The sequence below is a fragment of the Carassius auratus genome, chromosome 2 (genome assembly GCF_003368295.1).
Source record: "Carassius auratus strain Wakin chromosome 2, ASM336829v1, whole genome shotgun sequence".
In the NCBI taxonomy this organism is placed as follows: Eukaryota; Metazoa; Chordata; class Actinopteri; order Cypriniformes; family Cyprinidae; genus Carassius; species Carassius auratus.
The window spans coordinates 17,758,478-17,768,269 of record NC_039244.1 but is presented as its reverse complement, the minus strand read 5'-3'; the positions used below and the strand labels follow the sequence as shown (position 1 = coordinate 17,768,269).

At 36.3% G+C, this 9,792-nt stretch overlaps 1 protein-coding gene and 1 pseudogene across 1 annotated transcript in view; one reads left to right on the top strand and one right to left on the bottom strand.

Moving 5' to 3' along the window:
* LOC113118562 (nuclear receptor-binding protein 2-like) overlaps positions 1-9,792 on the bottom strand; it is a 465,395-nt gene that overhangs the window by 17,816 nt on the left and 437,787 nt on the right. The window lies entirely within an intron of this gene.
* LOC113118572 (nuclear receptor-binding protein 2-like) lies at positions 2,372-9,236 on the top strand (annotated as a pseudogene).

Sequence of the window (9,792 nt, the reverse complement as noted above, 5' to 3'; positions counted from 1 at the left end):
CATGTCATGTGTTCATCTCTACCTCCAGACCCCTAAGTAGGGTGCCTTCAGGCTGTATTGGTGGTCATGAGTGAGATGGAGTGTAGCTTGTTTTCACATCTGGAATTGGGTCTCTATCCAGCGTCTATCAAGTGTGTTACAAAACCTATTTTGTTCAACATTTACAGCAAAGTGGAGACATGAGTGTCTCCTGTATGTCAGTTAAAGCTGTGGCGGCAGATCACCTTTGTCCATCACAAAGGCAGCTGCCCCATAGAGAGAGGTTTATCGTTTGTTCCCAGACAAGACAATCAGTTGTGTCTGAGGGGCCCAGTAGGCATCTGGGTTTAGCGTGCTGAATTCAGGAACCATTCATGATGATAATTGTGATGATAAAAGCTGAATCTGCATATTAAGTGCTGATTCATCCAGGTATGCATGCAAATCCATTCACATTTTCTCTTTGTTAATCCTCAGAGATGTTTGATAGGATATATAAGGGGAAACTGAGCATGCACGGTTAGGTTTCCAGAGATGAAAGTAGTTCCACAGAAGAGCAACTTATTAGATTTCATACATTATGCAGGAAGAGGTAATACAGCTGGAAGCGTATCTGTGACAGACGCAGGATAGGGGATGAAAGGGCAGGAAGTGAAGATCCTAATGTTTGTTTTCATCGGGAAAGCTGTTATTTGGGTTCATGTCAGAAAGGATTTCGAAGCACTGTCTGTCAGATGATATCAGCTGGTTTTATGGGCACCGTGTTCCCTGTTATTTGCTATTTAGAGTTTCTAACAACTTCTTCTCAAACATTCTTTTTAAAAACTCACACAAAAGAGACCAGAAACCAAACTGTACACCACAACATTACTTTGACAGAGGCTTACTTCATCAGTGGGCTTATTTTTATATGGAAGATGTTGAACATTTATTTTTAAATGCACTAGATCTTAATTTAATAAATCTTTGCATCCCATATGTGCATCACTAGTGCTATGAGCTACATTAGCCAGGCTCAACCGCCTGTGATTATACACATAATTTGGAGACGCCAGCTGGGTAGAAGGTTTTTTATTTGTTTACAAAGACATTCCTTGTCTGTTTTTGCGGCAGCTAGGCAATTAATTAACTCCAAATGTAATTGGACATGCTTTTAGTGTCCTTGTGTTCTCTGTCTTACGTAACCAAGCTTTGCTTTGCTCAGCCAGTATTAGTAAAAGTATCATAAAACTTGTTTTTTGTGATGAAATTTGAATCGGCCAGTCTTTTTAATGGCCAATATTTAACCTCTGAGCCTGGAACACAATGGCAATTGACAGTGAGTGTGCAGTTTTTAGGATAAGACTTTGGAATGTAATAATCAATCATGCACATCATTTGTGCTTGAACTGCTACTTGACTTGACACAATTTAGCCTAATAAACTTTAAAATGATTTTCCAACTTGTTCTACTCATATTTTGTTGTGACTGAACACCCTTGACCAATTAAGAAGCTCTTTGTTGAAGCATACCAAACATTGTTATAAGTTTGTAGTCGTATGGTTTTAAATCTGAGATCCAGTTGAATCCAAATACTTTTAGAGGGCAGCTGGATCTCAGCGTGACTGGATCATGTGTCTGTCGCCAAAACCTAGCGGAGTTCACCGATCAGCCGGAGGGGAGCGGATTCAGCCTATAAATATAGAAAATCAAAACATGAAGATGCTTGTTGGTTGGTTTGCTTTTAGGCAGTTGTGATAATAAAAGTCTGCTTTTGTCCAAAAAAAAAAAAAAATGGAGACTTGAAGTGTTTGGAGAGCAAACCGCAGTTTCTGTACTTTAAACTTAATTTACAGCATTCCAAAGACAAAATGCAGACAAGAATTAACAGGCCATTCAAAGTCAGTGTTGTCATGCTCGCTCCTCATAGCCCAAACCACAACGTGCACCATGGGATAGTTGTGGAGCAAGGGGGCGGCAAGGGGGTTTGTCCTCCTCCTTCACAGAAAGACTAATTTCCTGTACTAGCAGTACCAAGAAGTTGATACTAAAATATCACATTTGCAAACACTGTAAAAAGTTGTGCAACGAGAAGTAAACATTGCAGATATGACTGGCTAAATGGTACTTTGTATGAACTTGGCCGAGTCTGGAGTGCCAAACTCACTTTCGCCCTTTCCCTCTTTCTCCATGTCCTTTTTTTCTGTTTTAGGGTCAGTCAGGGAAATGTCCCAAGGTATTGAGAGTGCCGTACTTGGCCATGGACACTGAAGAGGGTGAGTGGAGGTGGTTTGGAACGAAGTGGAGTTTTCAACAAAGAAGGTTTCTCAAGTCCTTTGAGGATAGGACCCATGCTTGTTTTGCCAAAATCAGTGTTATGGCTGGGATACTTAGTACTGCTGCTCCACAAACATCTGCGAAATGTTACAGTATTGGAGTATCATCATGCTGGAATAGTGGTACTGTGACAGAAACAACGCTTGAAATGTGAAACCAAGAGTTGATGTACTTTGTGTTATGCAGGAGCGGATAAAGGAGATGTTTGAGAACCTGATGCAGGTGGAGCATCCCAATATTGTGAAGTTTCACAAGTACTGGTTGGACATGAGAGAGAGCAGAGCGAGGGTGAGACAGATGCAAGACACACATGCTAGAAATGAACTTTGCCCTAAATTCAGACTTTCACGTTTTCTTTCATTTCGTGCCCCACAGGTAATTTTTATCACTGAATACATGTCATCTGGAAGCCTCAAGCAGTTTTGAAGAAGACCAAGAAAAACCACAAAACTATGAATGTGAAGGTGAGATGTTTTCTCAATCATAGAAAAGTTAGAGGACGATGCCACCTTCTGGCAGAAATATGACAAAATCATAACACACTGGTACTATCTGTATGTCTCAGGCATGGAAGCGCTGGTGCACGCAGATACTCTCTGCACTCAGGTAGGACATTGAGGATTAAGTATCATCTCCTGAAATCACCTGCACATTTGCTGTTAAAGCTGAAGTCAAATAAAAATATTTTCCCAGCTTGATACACAGAGACAGCTAGAAGTCAGTGAATACTGTGACTCTGTGTCACTCTGAAAACATTTCTTTGGTTGTTTGAGCATCTTGACCAACCCAGCATAGCAACACTGACTCAGAAAAGGGTGTGAGTTTGGGGGGTGGGCCTGTCAGTTTGTTTGGCCAATCACAGATGAGGGGAGTGTGGGACAGTTATGTTTCATGACACTAGAAGTTACACAGTTCAGCTATTCGCTAGTTAAGTCGGACGTCATGTGTCACTGCTTCCATGTCCAAATGCTCTATCAGATACCACGAGAAAACAACAAAAGATGCGAATATAAACTCACAATGTGATAGAATAATACCAGGAAAGCTATAATCCTAACCTTTTAACTCCATACTGAAGTCCCAGATAGCCAGGCAATGAAAATATAAATAAATAAATATACAAATTATTTGTGTTTGGGATGCTGTGAGCACGGAGACTGTAGTGTACACCGTAAGTTTCAAAGTGTTTAGCTTAAATGATTAATATGAATAAACAGTGCTCATAAACGTCTGCTGAGGTCGTATTTTCAAGTGAAGCCAGTTGAGGCCTGGATAAAAAAATATATATATATATATAATTTTATTAGCTAAATCTTTTTCTCTTTAAAATGTATTTTATTTAAAAAAAAATGTAAAAATCATTATTATTTTAATAATGCATTATTTTACATTTTCAGTGTTTCGAAGGATTTGTGTGTGTGTGTGTGTGTGTGTGAATACAAGTACTAATGTTTTATCTTTTCTGTCTAGTTACTTGCATTCATGTGATGCACCCATCATCCACGGTAACCTGACCTGTGACACCATCTTTATCCAGCACAATGGCCTCATAAAGATCGGCTCAGGTTTGACACTAGCCTTGTAATCCTTGTGTTTAAGGTTTAACTCGAAAATTTGATGTTTGATTATTTTTAACATGGAACATCTGTTTTTAGAACAGTAATATGTCTCTTCTTTCTTTTACAGTTTGGCACAGGCTGTTTGTTAACGGTAAGTCCATTCTGAGCTCTATGTCATGTGCACAGGAATTTGCTTATCTTGTCAGAAAGAAAACGATGACTGTACTTTGACTGTTTCCTTTCCTTCCTTCCTTAAAACAATGCTTTGTATATTGGCCAAAAATCCTGGCAGTTAAATAATGTACTATAATAATAATTGTCAGCTTTCACAATCTAAGACATAAAGAAAATAAGGCATGCTTTGATTTATTTTGGACTCTAGCCCATGTGCTAGAGATATTGTACGTTTACTGGCAATCATTTTTCCATTCATATAATGTAATAAAAATAGAGTTTGAATGTTGTGTGTTTCTCTTAGTATTTGCTGAGGCGATTCATGGGAATGTGCATCAACATCGAGATGAAATGCGGAACCAGCATTTCTTTGCTCCGGAGTATGGCAGTGAGTATCCGATGCCTTTTACTATATTATCATCATTCTCAATCTGGAAAAATTAGAAAAAAAAACTAGAAACCTGGGCATTTATTTATCAGCAAAGAAAATTTGTTTTGCTCATAATTTGTAATACATTAGAAAACTGCAAAATATAAATTGTACTTTCATGACATAAATATAAATGTTCACTTTCATGACATTTCTTTGTTTTCTCTTTCTCAAGTTGCTGAAGATGACTACGCCATTGATATCTTTTCATTTGGCATCTGTGCCTTAGAGGTCTGAGTATTACTTTAACGATCCTTAACTATCAAAAAAAATAGCAGATTATAATAATTACGAAAGAAAGAGATTATGTGTGACTTTGAATTTTGTTTTCCCTGCTCACCTTTAGATGGCAGTACTGGAAATCCAGGCCAATGGAGACATTTCAGTTTCGAAAGAGGCCGTTGATCATGCTGGACAATCACTTGAGGACCCTCTCATGAGGGTAAAAGATTTTAAGTGTATGTTTATAGCTAATACAGCTCTGTTGAATGTTTGGGGTTTACTGTAATGCCTTCATCACTTACACTGACAGGAATTCATCCAGTCGTGTGTGCACACCGAAGCCGAGACGAGACCTACAGCTCATGACCTGCTGTTCCACAGAGTGTTATTTGAGGTCCACTCCTTAAAACTGCTTGCTGCGCACTGCTTTATCAATAACCAGTGTAAGTGGGACATGGAAAACACTGTTGTGCATCCCTTCCTCAGAGTCCTCAGAGTATAAATGATTTAATTCAGATCTTAAGTTCCACCAAAGAGCAAAAAACTTTAGCCTTGAAATGTGTTTGCTATATATCTAAAAAAAAAAAAAAAAGATTGTATGCCTTTGCATTATCTTCTTTATTATTACAAAGTGAAATTGTGCATTTTAAAATCAACTGTTTTTATTTGAATTTAATCTTAATTTCCAATTCCTCACAAATCTATATGTATGTAAATCTATATATTAAATACATTAAATAGAGATGTTTTTTTTAATTTATGTTTTTATCTTAAACATAAAATAAATGTTATGCATGGCACATTTATGCAAAAGGAAATTGTTGCTCCTTCATATTTCTTTTTGGTTAAGGTCTTAAACGTAGTTTAATTTTCTCCAGATCTCCTTCCTGAGAATTGTGTGGAAGAGAAAACAAAATCTTTTGACCCTAATGGCATCATGGCAGAGATTAATCATCGTGACCGACCTGGAGTCCATCTAAAGTAAGTTTCTCAAACAAAATGTTTGAAGTTTCTGATTGTTTCCCACTTTCCTCTGACGTCCTTCTCTCTTTATTTTATTTATTTTTTTTCAAGGTACTCTCACGTTTCTCCTCTGGAGCTGGACAAATTCCTTGAGGATGTGAAGTGAGTCACAGAGAACATCAGCTGATCTTAGATTTAGACTGTTTTTGTATCCATACTTGATCATTTAAAAGCCTTTCTTCTGCTCAAACAGGAACGGCATATATCCCCTCATGAACTTTGCTTCTCAGCGGCCGCATCCTATCCCTCGCGCTCTTTCTTTGTCACAGGAACAGATGGAGACTGTGAAGACCCCAACCCCAGAACCACAGGAGACTGAAACCAGAAAGGTTAGAATATGATTTATGTTCGAAACAATGTTGAGAGTTACTGACTCCTGATCTATTGCTCCATGAGACTCTGTCCTCTTAAAAACCTGGTGTGTTTGATTTGTGCAACAGAAAAGAGGCACTAAATATTCAAATCCTTGTGGTTTCATACAGGTTGTCCAGATCCACTGTAATTTGGAAGCGAATGAGGAAGGCACAAGGAGTCACGTAAGTGACCATTTAGTTTTGCTTAGCTTCTTCATCTGAAAAGTTGTGGACATTGTGCATCATCTATCCTTTCTTTCTCTGTAGCTCTCTCTCTTTTTAAAGATGGATGACAGGCTTCACCGTCAGCTCAGCTGTGATGTTTTGCCATGTAAGTACATTTTAAAATATTCAAATGTGTTCTTGTTGCATTTATTTTTTGAGAATAAAAATGAGAGTATATGAGATGCATGTAAATGGCTGAAAATATCTTCTTCTTTTTTTCAGCGGACACTCCCAAAGATTTGGCTAGTGAATTGGTTCACCATGCTTTCATCAGTGAAGTAAGCTCGAGATCTTCTAAACATCAGGCTTCTTCATGCCTTTCAATCACATTTAAAGAAAAGAGCTTATATTATATTTATATACTATACTTACTATATTTAAGCATATACCATTTGCTATATAGTTTGTATTGTTTTTTTTTTTACATGTGTATACTGAATATATTCTGAAAAAAAAAAAAAATATATATATATATATATATATATATATATATACTGAAATGTATAGCTATTTGGTGTAATGGCAATTTCTATTTGGTGATGTGCATTATGCAAATAAATTACAGGGTTAAAATTTGAATTCTATCACCCAACCATAAGCAGTTTAACTGAGGAATTAATAGAAAATCAATACTTGTATATAACACATTGTGCATGATAAATCTTTAGTCCTCTAGTGTGTAGGCCAAACAGAAAACCTCAAAAAATAGCTTTGCTTTGTGTGATTGTTATTATCTTGTTTTTGTGTCATGCAGGAAGACTGTGAGAAGTTGGCATGTTTTCTTGAGGATGCATTTTATAAGCACAGGTCAGGGACGTCCAGCTCTCCTACTGCCATGGCTGTGATGAACTAAGCCCAACTGGTCCCATAATAGACAAACCGAGATTGAAGACTGGGTCAGAGCATGAGGAAAACCGATGGTGAGAGATTCAGAAGAGGGAAATGAGACCAAATACGCAACATTACATGAATGAAGGTCAGGAAAAGATGGCTTCAGAGTAAGTGACGGGACTGGGGAGAAAGTCTCACACCATACCGCATGGTAGCTGCACAAACTCCAAAGAGCTCAAACTGTTCATTTTGATCTTGAAGGATCTCGAAATACTGCTATCATCTCACCATGATGAACACTTCTATCACTTGCAGAGATTCTGCCTCAGTGCCAGCATTTTGATTGTGATCAAATTATTTTTGTTTGTAATAACATCCCTCCGAGTCATTGTGTCTATATGGCATAATCCATTGTCATCTAGCAAAGGACAAAATCTCAAACAGACAATTTTGTTCCAATATAAATGTGTTATTTATTATTTTAAACTATTAATGCACCAACTTGGTATACATGTTTAAAAGTTCAAGCAAGGAAATGCATCAAAATGTTTAATTCTACTTTTCTAAATGATCTTGTTCTGTATGCTTTAACAAGCTGACGTTGAGTAAACAAATGTATGGTACTATGACAAAAGTGCTCTTGGAATCTGTTGTACTAATGTATTACATCACTTTATTTTTAGATGTTCTAGCTCTTAATCTTGAATGATTTTACTGAGTTGAAGATGTTGATCTCAATTGCTTTTTTATGCAGATAGTAATTTAGCAGATATTTTAAACAATGGCAATAATGGTATCCTTAAGTATAAGATTACAATTCAAATGTTTGGGGTCAGTAATGTTTATTTTTATTTTTAAGAAATAAACTTTTTTTTATCCAGCAAGGGCACATTAACTTGGTCAAAAGTGACAGTAAAACTTTTACATTGTTGTGAAAGAAAATCAGTTTTGAACTAAATGCTGTTCTTTTAAACTCCTATATTAATCCTAGAAATTTTATTTTATTAGAATATTTTAACAATATTTCTGTTTTACTGTATTTTTGATCAAACTTAATGCAGCTTAAAATCTTACTGACCTCAAGAATGTTCCATCTGATATTTGCTCAGTTTTAAGCAAAAAAGCAGGAGAGCATTTAATCCATATTTCTTTTACCAAGAAAAAGCTTGAACTTGAATTTTTTTATTTATTTGCCGCCTTGATGTGAATATGACCTGATCCTAGATCAACTGTCTGCTCAGAGGTGTTAGAAATATGGAGGTCCAGTTTACTTTTAATTATTTCTTAGTCCCTTACACTAATTAATTAATGGTGATAGCATACAATGAACTGACGTTTACTGAATCAGAAGAAGCAATGGTTTACTTTAATAAATCCCTCCACTGGGAATGAAGGGCTTTTATTCTATTTGGCATTTACATATTACCACAGTATGCATGTTTTGTGTCATGTAAAAGGAATCATATGCTATTTTGTATGTATTCTATATGTGAGAACTTGAACCTTGTCACAGCCAAAGATATACTGGGTGCAGTGCTGGCAAGAGTGGGTACTACATTGCAAATATAGGGTCCGGTATTTGACTAACACTTGCATTTTTACAACAGTATTCATTCTGTGAAAACATCCATGTTGCCATTCCGTCCAAAGCAATAGTATCTGTTAGGGATGCTTTCAGTACTGTACTCCCCAATGGCTTCGAAAATATTTGCATGTCAGGAAAGGAATGCTTTTAAAGAATTGTTCTTTTTTTGATATATTGGCATGGTTGCACAATGGATGTATTGCACCTTCGGAAAACTATTACAAGGGATTTGTATTCTCCTTTTATTCTTGCTAATTCAAATGATTCATATGTCATGAAAAAGTCACCATCCTCCCAGTGTTATTATAAGACTCCAATGTCTTGCAATGTAATACATTTGTACGTAGACACAAGAGATATGAATGTACAGTAACTGTTTAAATATGCTCTTCCTAATTCCTGGTGTCCTTTCTCATCTTAATCAAATACATTAACCAGGCTTTTGCTTTGGTTAGTTTTATTTTATTTTTATTTGTGTTGAACTTGTATACTGTGACATGAAGTACTATAACATTAAATTATAAAATGAATACTTTAATATGGCTGAAGTTATTTATTTTGTGTAATAGCATAAAAAGCTCTCATATAATTAATGTAGGTTTCAACTGATGTAAAGTGCTCTCAGTACAAGGGGACTTTTCAGGTCAGGTATAGGGACAGTTGTCACATGGTTTATATGCATACAATTTTTTATTATTATTATTTATTTATTTATTGCCTATTCTACTGTTTTAATGTTGCTGAAAAACACATAACTTGCTGCTTATTGTTAGATGATCACTAATAGCCTAATATATAATACAATTTATTGATATATAATAATTACGTGTATACATGAATACGTGTCTAGAAACTTTCATAAGCCCATTTAGATAAATATTCACTGCAGTAAACAAGGTGACGAATAGCCCAGACCCTCTATGTGTGGGCTTTTAAGCTATTTCTCTACAGTAGACATGTTAATAATTTTTTTGCTATCGTCTTATCAGAGGCACCGCCACATATTCTCTCAATAAAATGAGAAACTGTTTTATTGTGCATCATTCTGTTTTTTCAACGCGAATCGCTTTCCTCCAATCACACTGCAGCTGCGC